The 17,529-nt window shown below is 34.6% G+C and overlaps 1 protein-coding gene across 1 annotated transcript in view; it reads right to left on the bottom strand.

Annotated features, from left to right (window-relative positions):
• The window catches only part of dpr10 (defective proboscis extension response 10), a 799,057-nt gene extending 781,770 nt beyond the window's left edge, over positions 1-17,287 (bottom strand). Inside the window, exon 1 of the mRNA XM_075304411.1 lies at positions 17,147-17,287. The gene's annotated coding sequence lies outside the window, so the exon portion shown is untranslated. The remainder of the gene's footprint in view (positions 1-17,146) is intronic.
• Positions 17,288-17,529: the final 242 nt, after the last annotated feature.

The following is a 17,529-nucleotide window of genomic DNA, read 5'->3' as shown; positions in this document are numbered from 1 at the left end:
TAGTATTCCAAGTGGAATTACAATTTCGGTCCCTCTAACATATAGTAACGCACCTGGAGCACCCTTTTTATACCCTCATCCGATCCGTCATCCGATCCGTCTGAAATTTGGTACATGGTGTTGGTATATGGTCTCTAACAACCATGCCAAAGTTGGTCCACATCGGTCCATAATTATATATAGCCCCCATATAAACCGATCCCCAGATTTGGCTTGCGGAGCTTCAAAGAGAAGAAAATTTCATCCGATCCGGCTGAAATTTGGTACATGATGTTGGTATATGGTCTCTAACAATCATGCAAAAATTGGTCCATATCGGTCCTTAATTATATATAGCCCCCATATAAACCGATCCCCAGATTTGGCTTGTGGAGCCTCTAAGAGAAGCATATTTCATCCGATCCGGCCGAAATTTGGTACATGGTGTTGGTATATGATCTTTAACAAGCGTGCCAGAATTGGTCCATATCGGTCCATAATTATATATAGCCCCCATATAAAACGTTCTCCAGATTTGACCTCCGGAGCCTCTTGGAAGAGTAAAATTCATCCGATCCAGTTCAAATTAGGAACGTGGTGTTAATATATGGTCGCTAACAACCATACCAAAATTGGTCCAATCACACAAAAATTGGTCCGTATCGGTTCATAATCATGGTTGCCACTAGAGCCAAAAATAGTCTACCAAAATTTTATTTCTATAGAAAATTTTGTCAAAATTTTATTTCTATAGAAAATTTTGTCAAAATTTTATTTCTATAGAAAATTTTGTCAAAATTTTATTTCTAGACCAAATTTTGTTAAAATTTTATTCGGTTCATAATAAAATGTTCATCATTGTCAAAATTGTATTTCTATAGAAAATTTTATTCAAATTTTATTCGGTTCATAATCATGGTTGCCACTCGAGCCAAAAATAATCTACCAAAAGTTTATTTATATAGAAAATTTTGTGAAAATTTTATTTCTATAGAAAATTTTGTTAAAATTTTATTTCTGTAGAAAATTTTGTCAAAATTTTATGTCTAATTTGTCAAACTGAATTATATACGTATTGGATCGATCTTTTTTGATTTAATATATATCACGTATGGACTTACATACATTTTAGAAGATGGTGTTAGGAGGTTTTAAGATACCTTGCCATCGGCAAGCGTTACCGCAACTTAAGTAATTCGATTGTGGATGGCAGTGTGTAGAAGAAGTTTCTACGCAATCCATGATGGAGGGTACATAAGCTTCGGCCTGGCCGAACTTACGGCCGTATATACTTGTTATACCCTAAACCACATAGTGATCAGGGTATAATAACTTTGATCGGCCAAAAAATGTGCCTACCAGAAATATTGATTTTCGACCCCATAAAATATATACCGATCGACTCAGAATCACCTCCTGAGTCGATCTAGCGCTTGGTGTCCGTCCGTCTGTCCATGTATTTGTTGTTCACAGGATTCCAGTCGCAATTATTAACCGATTTTGATGAAATTCGGTACAGGGAGTTTTTTGGGCACAAGGACGAACGCTATTGAATTTGGAAGAAATCGGATCAAATTTAGATATAGCTCCCATATACATGCATTGCCCGATATCGACAAATGGGGTCACGTTGCGCTTTTTTTCAAACGGATCGTCACCAAATTTGGCAGAAGGTAATCTTTTCCATCGCCCTTGACTTCTGCAAAATTTCATCCAAATCGGTTCAGATTGAGATATAGCTCTCATATATATGTATCGCCCGATTTTCTCAAATTTGGCCACAAAACCTTTATTTATCAACCGATCTTACTCAAAGTTGGCTAAATGTAGTCTTCTATAGCACTAACTATATGTGCAAAAAATCATCGAAATCGGTTCCGATTTAGATATAGCTCCCATAGATATGTATAGCCCGATTTTCCCAAATTTGGCCATAGAACGCTTATTTTTTAACCGATCTTACTAAAAGTTGGCTAGATCCAGTCCTCTATAGTACTAACTATATGTGCAAAATTTCATCGAAATCGGTTCAGATGTAGATATAGCTCCCATATATGTATCACCCGATTTTGAAAAATTCGCCCCTAATAACCTTATGTTTGACCATACAGGCCTCATTTCTTAACTGATCTTACTCAAATCTTGCACAAGGTAACCTTTTGTGGTATTAATAAAACCCGCAAAATATTATGCAAATTAGTTCAGATTTAGATAAAGGGTGATACGGTCAAAATTTGGTCAATATAAACTTGACGTATTTCTTTCAATTTTGCATTTAAAAAACCTGAACACCGCTCATTTTAAAGGTGTGTGTGTAGAATGTTGCTCCTATTTTGATTTTGGAATTCACTCTTCAGTTGCCAAATATAACTATATCGTATTTCGTATTTTATTGTTCCTGTCTGTTCCTGCAATAACTCCCTATTATGCTCCTGTCCATTAACGTAATTTCCTGTGTTCGTTCCTGCTATCCTTATTCATGCTATCACCGTGTTCCTGATTCCTGCTATCACCATGTTCCTGCAATAACTCTCGTTCAAGCGATATTATTCTCTCCGATTTTATTTTCCATTTCCTTATACTGCTGTGTTCCTGATTCTTCCTGGTTCCTGACTTGTAATTGCCTAAATTTCTTCCTTTCAACATACCTACTATGCTCCTACTATGCTTTGGCGTCATTTCCTGTATCCGTTCCTGCTGTCTTTATTCCTGCTATCACCATGTTCCTGATTCATCCTAGTTCCTGATTCTCTTAGTTCCTGACCCATAATTCGTCTAATACAAAACCCATTCTATCCCTGGTATCCCAGTTTTTCCGCAATGAATTTACTCCAGCTTTACACTATATTCCCAATTCTTGTTGTAAAATTGTTCCTTATCTTATCTTTTTTTTCTCTTCTTTTTGCTCTTGTTTTTTTGTTGTTTGTATCCAATTCTTAGTCCCAATCCTGCCTATAAATCTTCTATTGTCCCTACAATTTCTAAAATAGATTATATAGATATATTTTATTTTATTTTATTTTTAATTATTATAAGCGTCATACTTTTTATTTTACTGTAACCAGCTGCTAATTATGCTGTGTAAATAAATAAATAAATAAATAAATGCCGACCAAGCAAGAAGAGCAGCGTATCAAAATTTTGCTCGCACATCGCGAAAATCCTAGCTACTCGCACGCAAAGCTGGCAAAATCGCTAAAAGTTACCAAATCAACCGTTACAAATGTAATTAAAGTGTTTGGGGAACGTTTGTCGACAGCCAGGAAGTCTGGATCGGGGGGAAATCGAAAACCGGAAGCCGCTGAGACGACAAAGAGAGTTGTCGATAGTTTCAAGCGAAACCCTAACCTCTCTCTCCGAGATGCCGCAAATAAGCTGGGTGTATCGTCTACAGCCGTGCATCGAGCCAAAAAACGAGCCGGTCTATCGACTTACAAGAAGGTAGTGACTCCAAATCGCGATGATAAACAAAATACGACGGCCAAAGTGCGATCCCGGAGGCTGTACACGACGATGCTGACGAAGTTTGACTGCGTGGTAATGGACGACGAAAACTACGTCAAAGCCGACTACAAGCAGCTTCCGGGACAGGAGTTTTATACGGCAAAAGGAAGGGGAAAGGTAGCAGATATTTTCAAGCACATAAAACTGTCAAAGTTCGCAAAGAAATATCTGGTTTGGCAAGCCATCTGTACCTGTGGCTTGAAAAGCAGCATTTTCATAGCTTCCGGGACTGTCAACCAAGAAATTTACGTGAAAGAGTGTTTGAATAAACGTCTGCTGCCTTTCCTGAAGAAACACGGTTGTTCCGTACTGTTTTGGCCGGATTTGGCATCTTGCCATTACGGTAAAAAGGCAATGGAGTGGTACGCCGCCAACAACGTGCAGGTGGTTCCCAAGGACAAGAACCCTCCCAACACACCAGAGCTCCGCCCAATTGAGAAATACTGGGCTATTGTCAAGCGGAACCTAAAGAAGACCAAAAAAACTGCTAAGGACGAGCAGCAGTTCAAGGCAAACTGGCTTTCTGCGGCGAAGAAGGTGGACAAGGTGGCTGTACAAAATCTGATGGCAGGTGTCAATCGTGAGGCCCGGCAATTCGGATTTGGAAAAGCGAAAGCCTAACTGAAAATTTTTCCTGAATTTTATACTAATTGAACTTGAAAAAGAAATTTAATTTGATTTTTTAAATAAACGATTTCACCGATTTACACGCGTTTTCCCTTGACCAAATTTTGACCGTATCACCCTTTATATGCATCGCTCGGTTTTCCCAAATTTGGCCATAGTACTCTTAGTTATTAACCAATGTTACTCAAATTTCAAATTTTGATGTACTAGCCGATCGTACTTATACGTACTTGTAGCTCTTACATAAGAATATTGCTCGATTTTTACAAATTTGTAATTATTACCAACACTAATTTAACGATCTTCTCTTTTTTTATTTTAATAATGGGCTCAATATTAGTGGCATACTAACTCCGTAGGTGCAATATCAACACAGCCAGTGTTGCTAGAAGTAGGGGAAATTCCCTATATGTAGGTGTTTTCTAATATTTAGCGTCTTGTAGGGACGTAGGGCCACAATATAGGACATTTTCACTCAACACAATTTGCAATAATTTTTACATTTTGGTGGCTCTAGAGGAGGAAATTAGAAGTCGGCAAGGCTTGATCTTTAACAATGTGTGGTAAACTTTATTCCTGTAGAAAATGGTGTCAACATTTTATTTCTATAGAACATTTTGTCGAAATTGTATTTCTATAGACATTTTTTTCAAAATATCATTTTATAAAAAAATTTCTCAAAATGTTATTTCAGTGGAATTTTGTCTCAAAATTTTATTTCTATAGAATTTATTGTAAAAATTTTATTTCTATAGAAAAATTTCTCACAAAAATTTGTTTATAGAAACCTTTTTCAAAATTTTATTTTTATAGAGATTTAACAAAAAAGATTACTAATTTGGGTAGAATTCTACCAACTGTGGCAACCGTGGTGGTAATACAAATTTATATTCTAAGTTATATACGTCGCATATTCATGTTTTAAGATAATAAAGTACTTAGAACCATTTTTGTTCAAAATTTTATTTTTATAGAGATTTAACAAAAAAGATTACTATATTGGGTAGAATTCTACCAACCGTGGTGGTAATACAAATTTATATTCTAAGTTATATACGTCGCATATTCATGTTTTAAGATAATAAAGTACTTAGAACCATTTTTGTTTTGTAAATTTTTTTAAATTTAACGAAAAATATTGTAGGGAAAATTGTTTGGGAAAGTAGGGAATTTTTTTTTCCTTATAGGGTAAACCGAACATTTTCCCTGGCAACATTGACTATGAGCTATAGTCAGAGTGGGACAAAGCACCCATAAACGTGTACCCCTTAATTTTCTTAAATACGCAACTGCGGTTTATATCCCAGACCTATATCAATGTTACCCCACAAATGCTTATGATTACTAATTCTGTAATGGTGGTTTAGGGTATGATATAGTCGGCCCCGCCCGACTTTCTACTTTACTCGCTTGTTTAATAATGGACTCAATATTAGTGGAATACTAACTCTTTAGATACAAAATAAACTAATATCAGACATTTCTGCTCAGATTGTGACAAGACTTCCATAAACATGTAACATCTCCAAAACCTATACCCCACAAATGCTTATGTTTACTAATTCAGTAGGGGTGGTTTAGGTATGATATAGTCGGCCCCGCCCGACTTTCTACTTTACTCACTTGTTGTTGGTAATATATATTTTGATAAGAAATATCGATATACCATGTTTGGAGAAAGATTGTAAATAATTTTTGCCGTAAATTGTCAATTTCCACTCGTAGTGCTTTGGCTCGAAATCAGTACCGAAATCATGATAGTGAAGGCAAAATCTTTAGAAACGGGCATGCTTTTTTCAATGTTGCAATTATTTCTTTCTGTGTTCAGTGTTGATTTAGTCTCTTCTACAGTTGAGTCTCTCTGTATTAGCTTCCACCAAACCGAACTTAGCGCTGTTGTTACAAATTTTCATGTTTGATTAATTAAAAATGTCGGAATAAAAGCTTTGCAATCGTTGATAAAATCTTGAATTTAATAAATGTAAACCTTTTTCATACCTTAAGTTTTTGATTAATGATGATTGTCATATTTTACACATTATAGCACATCTTCTTACACGAAAATCATTATATTATTTTCAAACAAGAAATATATATATATCGTTGGCTAACAAACGACACAAATATTATAATGTTAAATGCTCACCAATGGATAAACGGCCAGCGATTAGGAAAACAATGGCAAAGTATTAGGATATTTTAAATTATTTCCGGAATCATAGTCTATTTTTAAAGATCCCATGAAGTAGAGTAGGGGTGAGGAAATCTATACATTTCAGTGTTAATAGTTGTGGCAGTGGTGAGTGGGCCGTTTTTGGTTTTCTTGTAGACTTTTAAGTGTTTTTCATTTCATTCGCATTGGTTGTTTGCTCTGTCTCTGGCCCATCAAAAATGACATAGTCGTTTACTATTTCCACTGGCTAAAAATCGAAATCGCCTTTGAAATACACTTGTATAGACATGTATTCACACCCTCCTCCATTGTCCATTGCTTGACATTTTACGCCATCACAGCTGCTTATCCCACCCATAGAGCAAACAAGACTGCGAAACCAATCAATGCGTCACACAATCTGATGACAATTCCGAGGTGATGCTGTGATGGTCCAGACTAGGGCAATTGGACCAAAGAAACAAATCATATTATGTCCTTTCTTCGCAAATAAAGCTATGCCAAAGGAGCTGAAAAAATGCTTTTGAAAAGAGAACAAAAAATAAGGAATGAAGATGATGGTATTCCAACACAAAAAGAAGTTTCAAGAAAACCCCTCAAAAAGTGGGTGGGTGGGTTAGACGGACATATTTGGCTCATAAATCATTTGGAAAACGACTACTGTGAATAGGGCAGAACACACCACGGGAATTCTCGCACTTCCATAGCAGCCGCCTAGAATAACACCACCCACTTGACAACCGTCATGTGAGTGTCCTTAAGTCAGGTCAGCATTTTGTATGGAGGAAAATATTTGCGGACCTGTCGCAACTATGCAACAAAAATATAAGTAAAGGAATGGAATAAACACATCCAACTGTTTTGTATGTGATGTCTATTAACCTACGGATTTTCAAGAACGCATTAATTTTGTGTATAATGCCAAAATATAACAAAAATATTCAGAGGAGATTTGATTGTTTATACCTGTGCATGTAGAACAAGCTTGTTTTTAGAAAAATATGATTTTTATCGTAATTGATCATAATGTCAAGCACAAGTACACTGAAAACAAGTAAGGAAAGTCTAAAGTCAGGCGGAGCCGACTATGTTGTACCCTGCACTACATTTTCGATTCCACTTCAAATCCTTCCAATTTGATGGTTGCACAGAAAAAAAATGAAGCAAAATAAAAACCAATCATTGGCATAATTGAATGAAAAAACAAGTAAGGAAAGTCTAAAGTCGGGCGGGACCGACTATATTATACCCTGCACCACTTTGTTGATCTAAATTTTCGATACCATATCACATCCGTCAAATGTGTTGGGGGCTATATATAAAGGTTTGTCCCAAATACATACATTTAAATATCACTCGATTTGCACAGAATTTGATAGACTTTTACAAAATCTATAGACTCAAAATTTAAGTTGGCTAATGCACAAGGGTGGAACACAATTTTAGTACAAAATACGGGAAACATTTAAATCTGAAGCAATTTAAGGGAAACTTCGCAAAAGTCTATTTATGATTTATCGTTCGATATATATGTATTAGAGGTTTAGGAAAATTAGAGTCATTTTTACAACTTTTCGACTAAGCAGTGGCGATTTTACAAGGAAAATGTTGGTATTATGACCATTTTTGTCGAAATCAGAAAAACATATATATGGGAGCTATACCTAAATCTGAACCGATTTCAATAAAATTTGGCACACATGACTATATTACTAATTGTACTCCTAGTGCAAAATTTCTACCAAATTGGGCCAAAACTCTGACTTCTGGGGCCATATCAGTCCATATCGGGCGAAAAAAAAAAAAAAAAAAAAATATATATATATAAAAAAAAAAAATATATATATATATATATATATATATATATATATATATATATATATATATATATATATATATATATATATATATATATATATATATATATATATATATATATATATATATATATATATATATATATATATATATATATATATATATATATATATATATATATATATATATATATATATATATATATATATATATATATATATATATATATATATATATATATATATATATATATATATATATATATATATATATATATAAGCTATATCGAAATCTGAACCGATTTCGATCAAATTTGGCAGACATGTCTATACTACCAATTGTACTCCTTGTGCAAAATTCAAGATAATCGGTATAAACCTCTGGGTTCATATAAGTGCATATCGGGCGAAAGATATATATGGGAGCTATATCGAAATCTGAATCGATTTGAACCAAATTTGGCACGCATAGTTATAATGCTAAATCTACTCCCTGTGCAAAATATCTACCAAAGTGGGCAAAAACTCTGGCTTTTAGGACCATATTAGTCCATATTGGGCGAAAGATATATATGGGAGCTATATCTAAATCTGAACCGATTTCAATCAAATTTTGTACACTTGACTATACTACTAATTGTACTCCTAGTGCAAAATTTCAACCAAATTCGGACAAAAATCTGGCTTCTGGGGCCATATAAGTCCATATCGGGCGAAAGATATATATGGGAGCTATATCTTAATCTGAACCGATTTCAATCAAATTTTGCACACTTGACTATACGACTAAGTGTTATGTTTGTACAAAATTTCAAGCAAATCGGTATAAAACTCTGGCTGTGGGTCCATATTAGTGCATAACGGGCGAAAGATATATATGGAGTTATATCTAAATCTGAACCGATTTCTTCCAAAATCAATAGAGTTCTATTCTGACCCAAATTAGGAACATGTGCCAAATTTGAAGGCGATTGGACTTAAATTGCGACCTAGACTTTGATCACAAAAATGTGTTCACAGACAGACGGACGGACGGACAGACGGACATGGTTATATCGACTCAGAGACCCACCCTGAGCATTATTGCCAAAGGCACCATGTGTCTATCTCGTCTCCTTCTGGGTGTTACAAACATATGCACTAACTTATAATACCCTGTTCCACAGTGTGGCGCAGGGTATAACAAGTAAAGAAAGTCTAAAGTCGAACGGGGCCGACTATATTATGTCCTGCACCACTTGTAGATCCACATTTTCGATACCATATCAAATACGTCAAATGTGTTGGGTGCTATATATAAACTTTATGTTCCCATATACTTATACACGCAAAGAAAAAAAAAACGTTTGGAAAACGTGTACCGAAAATGTTTTTCTTTTGTTAGAGTTTTTTGAATTGCTTCGAAAATTTTAAACGTTTATCACCAAAAAAATTCGTTTGTTACAAAATTTTTATTTTTTCAATAAAAAAAGATATTTTTGAAACAACAACAAAGTCCATTTCGTTTATATCAAACACTGTTCTTTTCTGACTTTAGGTCTTTAATAAGACACATTTTACAGTTCACAATTTAATAAACTACAATGTAATGTTGAACATTTTTTCGGAAACTTCCGAACATATCTCGAATATATGTAAAACAAAAAACTAAAAAAAAAACTTTGGTCGAAGCAGGGATCGAACCCACGACCCTTGGCATGAAAACTATGGTCCAAATTGGATAAAAACTATGGTACCCAATCACACAAAAATTGGTCCATGTCGGTTCATAATTGTTGTTATATAGCCCCCATATCAATCGACCCTCCTATTTCAATTGTGGCTCTCTAATTACCGCGCAAACGTTCATACCGGTTCGTAGTTATTTGTGGACTTTCTCATATATAGCGGTAAAGAACTGAATTATATACGAATTTAATCTGCCTTTTTATACCCTCCATCATAGGATGGGGGTATATTAACTTTGTCATTCCGTTTGTAACACATCGAAATATTGCTCTAAGACCCCATAAAGTATATATATTCTGGGTCGTTGTGAAATTCTGAGTCGATCTAAGCATGTCCGTCCGTCCGTCCGTCTGTTTAAATCACGCTAACTTCCGAACGAAACAAGTTATCGACTTCAAACTTGACACAAGTAGTTGTTATCGATGTAGGTCGGATGGTATTGAAAATGGGTCATATCGTATAGCCCCCATATAAAGGGGCCCTCAGATTTGGCTGAAATTTGGTACATGATGTTGGTATATGGTCTCTAACAACCATGTAAAAATTGGTCCATATCGGTCCTTAATTATATATAGTCCCCATATAAACCGATCCCCAGATTTGGCTTGCGGAGCCTCAAAGACAAGCAAATTTCATCCAATCCGGTTGTAATTTTGAACATGGTGTTAGTATATGATCTTTAAAAACCGTGCCAGAATTGGTCCATATCGGTCCATAATTATATATAGCCCCCATATAAAACGTTCTCCAGATTTGACCTCCGGAGCCTCTTGGAGGAATAAAATTCATCCGATCCGGTTCAAATTAGGAACGTGGTGTTAGTATATGGTCGCTAACAACCATACCAAAATTGGTCCAACCACACAAAAATTGGTCCATTTCGGTTCATAATCATAGTTGCCACTAGAGCCAAAAATAATCTACCAAAATTTTATTTATATAGAAAATTTTGTCAACATTTTATTTCTATAGAAAATTTTGTTAAAATCTTATTCGGTTCATAATAAAATTTTCATCATTGTCAAAATTTTATTTCTATAGAAAATTTTGTTCAAATTTTATTCGGTTCATAATCATGGTTGCCACTCGAGCCAAAAATAATCTACCAAGATTTTATTTCTATAGAAAATTTTGTCAAAAGTTTATTTCTATAGAAAATTTTGTTAAAATTTTATTTCTGTAGAAATTTTTGTCAAAATTTTCTTTCTATAGAAAATTTTGTAAAAATTTTTATTTCTATGGAAAATTTTGTGAAAATTTTATTTCTATAGAAAATTTTGTTAAAATTTTATTTCTGTAGAAAATTTTGTCAAAATTTTATGTCTACTTTATCAAACTGAATTATATACGTATAGGATCGGTATTTTTTTATTTAATATATACCACGTATGGACTTACATACAATTTAGAAGATGGTGTTAGGAGGTTTTAAGATACCTTGCCATCGGCAAGCGTTACCGCAACTTAAGTAATTCGATTGTGGATGGCAGTGTTTAGAATAAGTTTCTACGCAATGCATGATGGAGGGTACATAAGCTTCGGCCTGGCCGAACTTATGACCGTATATACTTGTTTTTGTCTAAAATATGCCACCTATAGACTAACTTACAATTTAGAAGACGATGGCATGGTTATTAAAGACAATATATGTTACAATATATATATATATATATATATATATATATATATATATATATATATATATATATATATATATATATATATATATATATATATATATATATATATATATATATATATATATATATATATATATATATATATATATATATATATATATATATATATATATATATATATATATATATATATATATATATATATATATATATATATATATATATATATATATATATATATATATATATCAACCGGATCGTATGAGTTTTGCACCTCCAAGACGTTCCGGAGGTGAAATCCTATGGTGAGGGGAATAAAAACGTTGTTCTTTTATTAGAGGTTTCTTGGAAAGTTTAAACTTGTATCGTCAACAAAAAAAAAATGGTACAAAATTTTATGAACTTGATATGGACCAATTTTTGTGTGATTGGGGATCGATTTATCTGAGGGCTATATATAACTATAGACCGATATGGACCTAGTTAGGCATGGTTGTTAACGGCCATATACTAGCACAATGTACCAAATTTCAACTGACTCGGATAAAATTTGCTACTCCAAGAGCAAATCTCGGGATCGGTTTATATGGGGGGCTATATATGATTATGGACTGATATATACCACTTTTGGCATGGTTGCTAAATATCATATACTACCACCACGTACAAAATTTCAACCGATCCCCAGATTTGACCTCCGGAGCCCCTTGGAAGAGCAAAATTCATCCGATTCGGTTGAAATTTGGTACGTGATGTTAGTATATGGTATCCAACAACCATGCAGGAATTGGTTCATATCAGTCCATAATTATATATAGCCGCCATGTAAACCCATCCCCAGATTTGACCTCTGGTGCTTTTTGGAGAAGCAAAATTCATCCGATCTGGTTGAAATTTGGTACGTGGTGGTAGCATATGATATTTAACAACCATGCCAAAAGTGGTCAGTCCATAATCATATATAGCCCCATATAAACCGATCCCGAGATTTGGTTTTGGAGCCTCTTGGAGGAGCAAATTTCATCCGAGTCAGTTGAAATTTGGTACATTGTGCTAGTATATGACCGTTAACAACCATGCCTAACTTGGTCCATATCGGTCTACAGTTATATATAGCCCTCAGATAAATCGATCCCCAATCACACAAAAATTGGTACATATCAAGTTCATAATTCTATATAGCCCCGATATAAGCGACCCCCATATTTCAATTCTGGCTCTCTACGTACCGTGCAAAATCCATGTCGATTCGTAATTATTTATAGACTTACTTATACATAACTTTTTTATACCCACCACCATAGAATGGTGACGGGGGTATAATATGTTTGTCATTCCGTTTGTAACACATCGAAATATCGATTTCCGACTATATAAAGTATATATATTCTTGATCAGGGAGAAATTCTAAGACGATATAACGATGTCCGTCCGTCTGTCTGTCTGTCTGTTGTAATCACGCTAAAGTCTTCAATAATGAAGCAATCGTACTGAAATTTTGCACAAACTCGTCTTTTGTCTGCAGGCAGGTCAAGTTCGAAGATGGGCTATATCGGTCCAGGTTTTGATATAGTCCCCATATAAACCGACCTCCTGATTTGGGGTCTTGGGCTTATAGAAATCGTAGTTTTTATCCAATTTGCCTGAAATTTGAAATCTAGAGGTATTTTATGACCATAAAGAGGTGTTCCAAAAATAGTGAGTATCGGTCCATGTTTTGGTATAGGCCCCAAATAGACCGATCTCCCGATTTTACTTCTTGGCCTTATAGAAACCGCAGTTTTTATTCAATTTACCTGAAATTGGAAATCTAGAGGTATTGTAGGACCACAAATACGTGTGTCAAAAATTGCGAGTATCGGTCCATATTTTGGTATGGCCCTCATATAGACCTATCTCCCGATTTTACTTCTTGGGCTTATAGAAACCGCAGTTTTTATTCAATTTACCTGAAATTGGAAATCTGGAGGTATTGTAGGACCACAAATACGTGTGCCAAAAATTGTGAGTATCGGTCCATGTTTTGGTATGGTCCCCATATAAAACGACCTCCCGATTTGGGGTCTTGGGTTTATAGAAACCGTAGTTTTTATTCAATTTGTCTGAAATTGGAAATCTAGAGGTATTTTAGGACCATAAAGAGGTGTGCCAAAAGTGGTGAGTATCGGTCCATATTTTGGTATAGCCCCCATATAGACCGATTTCCCGATTTTACTTCTTGGGCTTCTAGAATCCGAAGTTTTTATCTTATTTGCCTGAAATTGGAAATCTAGAGGTATTTTCGGGTCATAAAGAGGTATGCCGAAAACGGTGAGTATCGGTCCATATTTTAGTATAGCCCCCATAAGAACGATCTCCCGATTTAACTCCTTGGGTTTCTAGAAACCGTAGTTTTTATCTGATTTGCCTTAAATTGTAAATATTCTGGTATTTTAGGCTCACAACAACGTGTATCGGATTAAGTTTTTATCGGTCCATTTGGTAATGCCTCCATATAGACCGACTTCACTTCTTGAGGGTGTAGAAAGCGCACTTATCATGAAAATTGCTTGAAACTCAATGTAAAATTTCCAGATTTTACTTCTACAGATTTAAGATTTCAAATCAAAACGTTACTTTATAATTTTCTTGCACACTTACAAGAGATGTTAATGATTCCTCTAAACCTCAAACAAAAATGGTTCTTATAAATCCAGAATCTGATATAGTCCTCATAGGTGAAATCTTTAAATTTATCTTCGGGAAGTGTCCTCAAGTCCTCAAGCCCTCCTGAAATTTCAAAGGAACCCCTAATATTTGGTTCATGGTGGTGGGTATTTAAGATTCGGCCCGGCCGAACTTACTGCTTACCGAACTTACCACGTATGGAATAACTCACAATTTAGAAAACGATGTTAAGAAGTTTTAAGATACCACAACCCAAGTAATTCGATTGTGGATGACAGTCTTTCGTAGAAGTTTCTACGCAATCCATGGTGGAGGGTACATAAGATTCGGCCTGGCCGAACTTACAGCCGTATATACTTGTTTTAGTTCATGGTATTATTATATATGGAGAAAGTTTCGTTTACTCTAATATTTTTTACGTACGTTAGTTAAATAAACTAAACAAGTATATACGGCCGTAAGTTCGGCCAGGGCGAAGCTTATGTACCCTCCATCATGGATTGCGTAGAAACTTATTCTAAACACTGCCATCCACAATCGAATTACTTGCGGTAACGCTTGCCGATGGCAAGGTATCTTAAAACCTCCTAACACCATCTTCTAAATTGTATGTAAGTCTATACGTGGTATATATTAAATCAAACAAGTATATACGGCCGTAAGTTCGGCCTGGCCGAAGCTTATGTACCCTCCATCATGGTTTGCGTAGAAACTTCTTCTAAACACTGCCATCCACAATCGAATTACTAAAGTTGCGGTAACCCTTGCCGATGGCAAGGTATCTTAAAACCTCCTAACACCATCTTCTAAATTGTATGTAAGTCCATACGTGGTATATATTAAATCAAACAAGTATATACGGTCATAAGTTCGGCCAGGCCGAAGCTTATGTACCCTCCATCATGCATTGCGTAGAAACTTATTCTAAACACTGCCATCCACAATCGAATTACTTAAGTTGCGGTAACGCTTGCCGATGGCAAGGTATCTTAAAACCTCCTAACACCATCTTCTAAATTGTATGTAAGTCCATACGTGGTATATATTAAATAAAAAAATACCGATCCTATACGTATATAATTCAGTTTGATAAAGTAGACATAAAATTTTGACAAAATTTTCTACAGAAATAAAATTTTAACAAAATTTTCTATAGAAATAAAATTTTCACAAAATTTTCCATAGAAATAAAAATTTTGACAAAATTTTCTATAGAAAGAAAATTTTGACAAAAATTTCTACAGAAATAAAATTTTAACAAAATTTTCTATAGAAATAAACTTTTGACAAAATTTTCTATAGAAATAAAATCTTGGTAGATTATTTTTGGCTCGAGTGGCAACCATGATTATGAACCGAATAAAATTTGAACAAAATTTTCTATAGAAATAAAATTTTGACAATGATGAAAATTTTATTATGAACCGAATAAGATTTTAACAAAATTTTCTATAGAAATAAAATGTTGACAAAATTTTCTATATAAATAAAATTTTGGTAGATTATTTTTGGCTCTAGTGGCAACTATGATTATGAACCGAAATGGACCAATTTTTGTGTGGTTGGACCAATTTTGGTATGGTTGTTAGCGACCATATACTAACACCACGTTCCTAATTTGAACCGGATCGGATGAATTTTACTCCTCCAAGAGGCACCGGAGGTCAAATCTGGAGAACGTTTTATATGGGGGCTATATATAATTATGGACCGATATGGACCAATTCTGGCACGGTTTTTAAAGATCATATACTAACAGCATGTTCAAAATTATAACCGGATTGGATGAAATTTGCTTGTCTTTGAGGCTCCGCAAGCCAAATCTGGGGATCGGTTTATATGGGGGACTATATATAATTATGGACCGATGTGGACCAATTTTTGCATGATTGTTAGAGACCATATACCAACACCATGTACCAAATTTCAGCCGGATCGGATGAAATATGTTTCTCTTAAAGGCTCCACAAGCCAAATCTGGGGATCGGTTTATATGGGGGCTATATATAATTAAGGACCGATATGGACCAATTTTTTCATGGTTGTTAGAGACCATATTCCAACATCATGTACCAAATTTCAGCCAAATCTGAGGGTCCCTTTATATGGGGGCTATACGATATGACCCATTTTCAATACCATCCGACCTACATCGATAACAACTACTTGTGCCAATTTTGAAGTCGATAACTTGTTTCGTTCGGAAGTTAGCGTGATTTAAACAGACGGACGGACGGACGGACGGACATGCTTAGATCGACTCAGAATTTCACCACGACCCAGAATATATATACTTTATGGGGTCTTAGAGGAATATTTCGATGTGTTACAAACGGAATGACAAAGTTAATATACCCCCATCCTATGATGGAGGGTATAAAAAAAGTTTTACTAAAGTCGTACTTCTCACCAAATAGTTCATTATTTCTTTAAATTTGTAAATTTTACTGCAAATTCGTCCATCATGAACTTCGTATGTCACTAAAGGACATTTTTGCAATTTTGAACTCCAATTTCTTCTTTCAAACTACAAAATTTCTTTTACAAGTGGAAAAAAATAATTATGTCTAATAAATTTTCTTGAATTTGTCGAAAAATATTTACATATTTTTAAGTTGGCCACCAAGATCATGCGATTTGACGCCTTTAGACTATTTTTTGTGGGGCTACGTCAAGTCTAAAGTCTACAGAAATAAGCCAGCAACTATTCCAGCTTTGGAAGACAACATTTCCGAAGAAATTCGGGCTATTATGGCCGAAATGCTCGAAAAAGTTGCCCAAAATTGGACTTTCCGAATGGACCACCTAAGACGCAGCCGCGGTCAACATTTAAATGAAATTATCTTCAAAAAGTAAATGTCATGGACCAATCTAACGTTTCAAATAAAGAACCGATGAGATTTTGCAAATTTTATGCGTTTTTTTTTTAAAAAAAAGTTATCAAGCTCTTAACAAATCACCCTTTAGAATATATTGAATTTGAACAATTATATAGAAATAATCATATATACCTTGATATTTTATGTGATTCAGGTAATAGTATCCATATAGTCTGCTTTAGAGGATTTTTACTTAAATACTTTCTTACAGCATCTTTTGAGAATCCAGCAATTATTATTATTGTGTACTTTTTCCTGGGTGTATTGTTTTATCTCAATTTGGGAAGTTCAATTTACATTTTTGTGATTATGTACCCTCCATCATGCATTGCGTAGAAACTTATTCTAAACACTGCCATCCACAATCGAATTACTTAAGTTGCGGTAACGCTTGCCGATGGCAAGGTATCTTAAAACCTCCTAACACCATCTTCTAAATTGTATGTAAGTCCATACGTGGTATATATTAAATAAAAAAATACCGATCCTATACGTATATAATTCAGTTTGATAAA

The sequence above is a fragment of the Haematobia irritans genome, chromosome 4 (genome assembly GCF_050003625.1).
Source record: "Haematobia irritans isolate KBUSLIRL chromosome 4, ASM5000362v1, whole genome shotgun sequence".
Taxonomy (NCBI): Eukaryota; Metazoa; Arthropoda; class Insecta; order Diptera; family Muscidae; genus Haematobia; species Haematobia irritans.
This window is presented reverse-complemented; position numbering and strand designations above follow the sequence as displayed.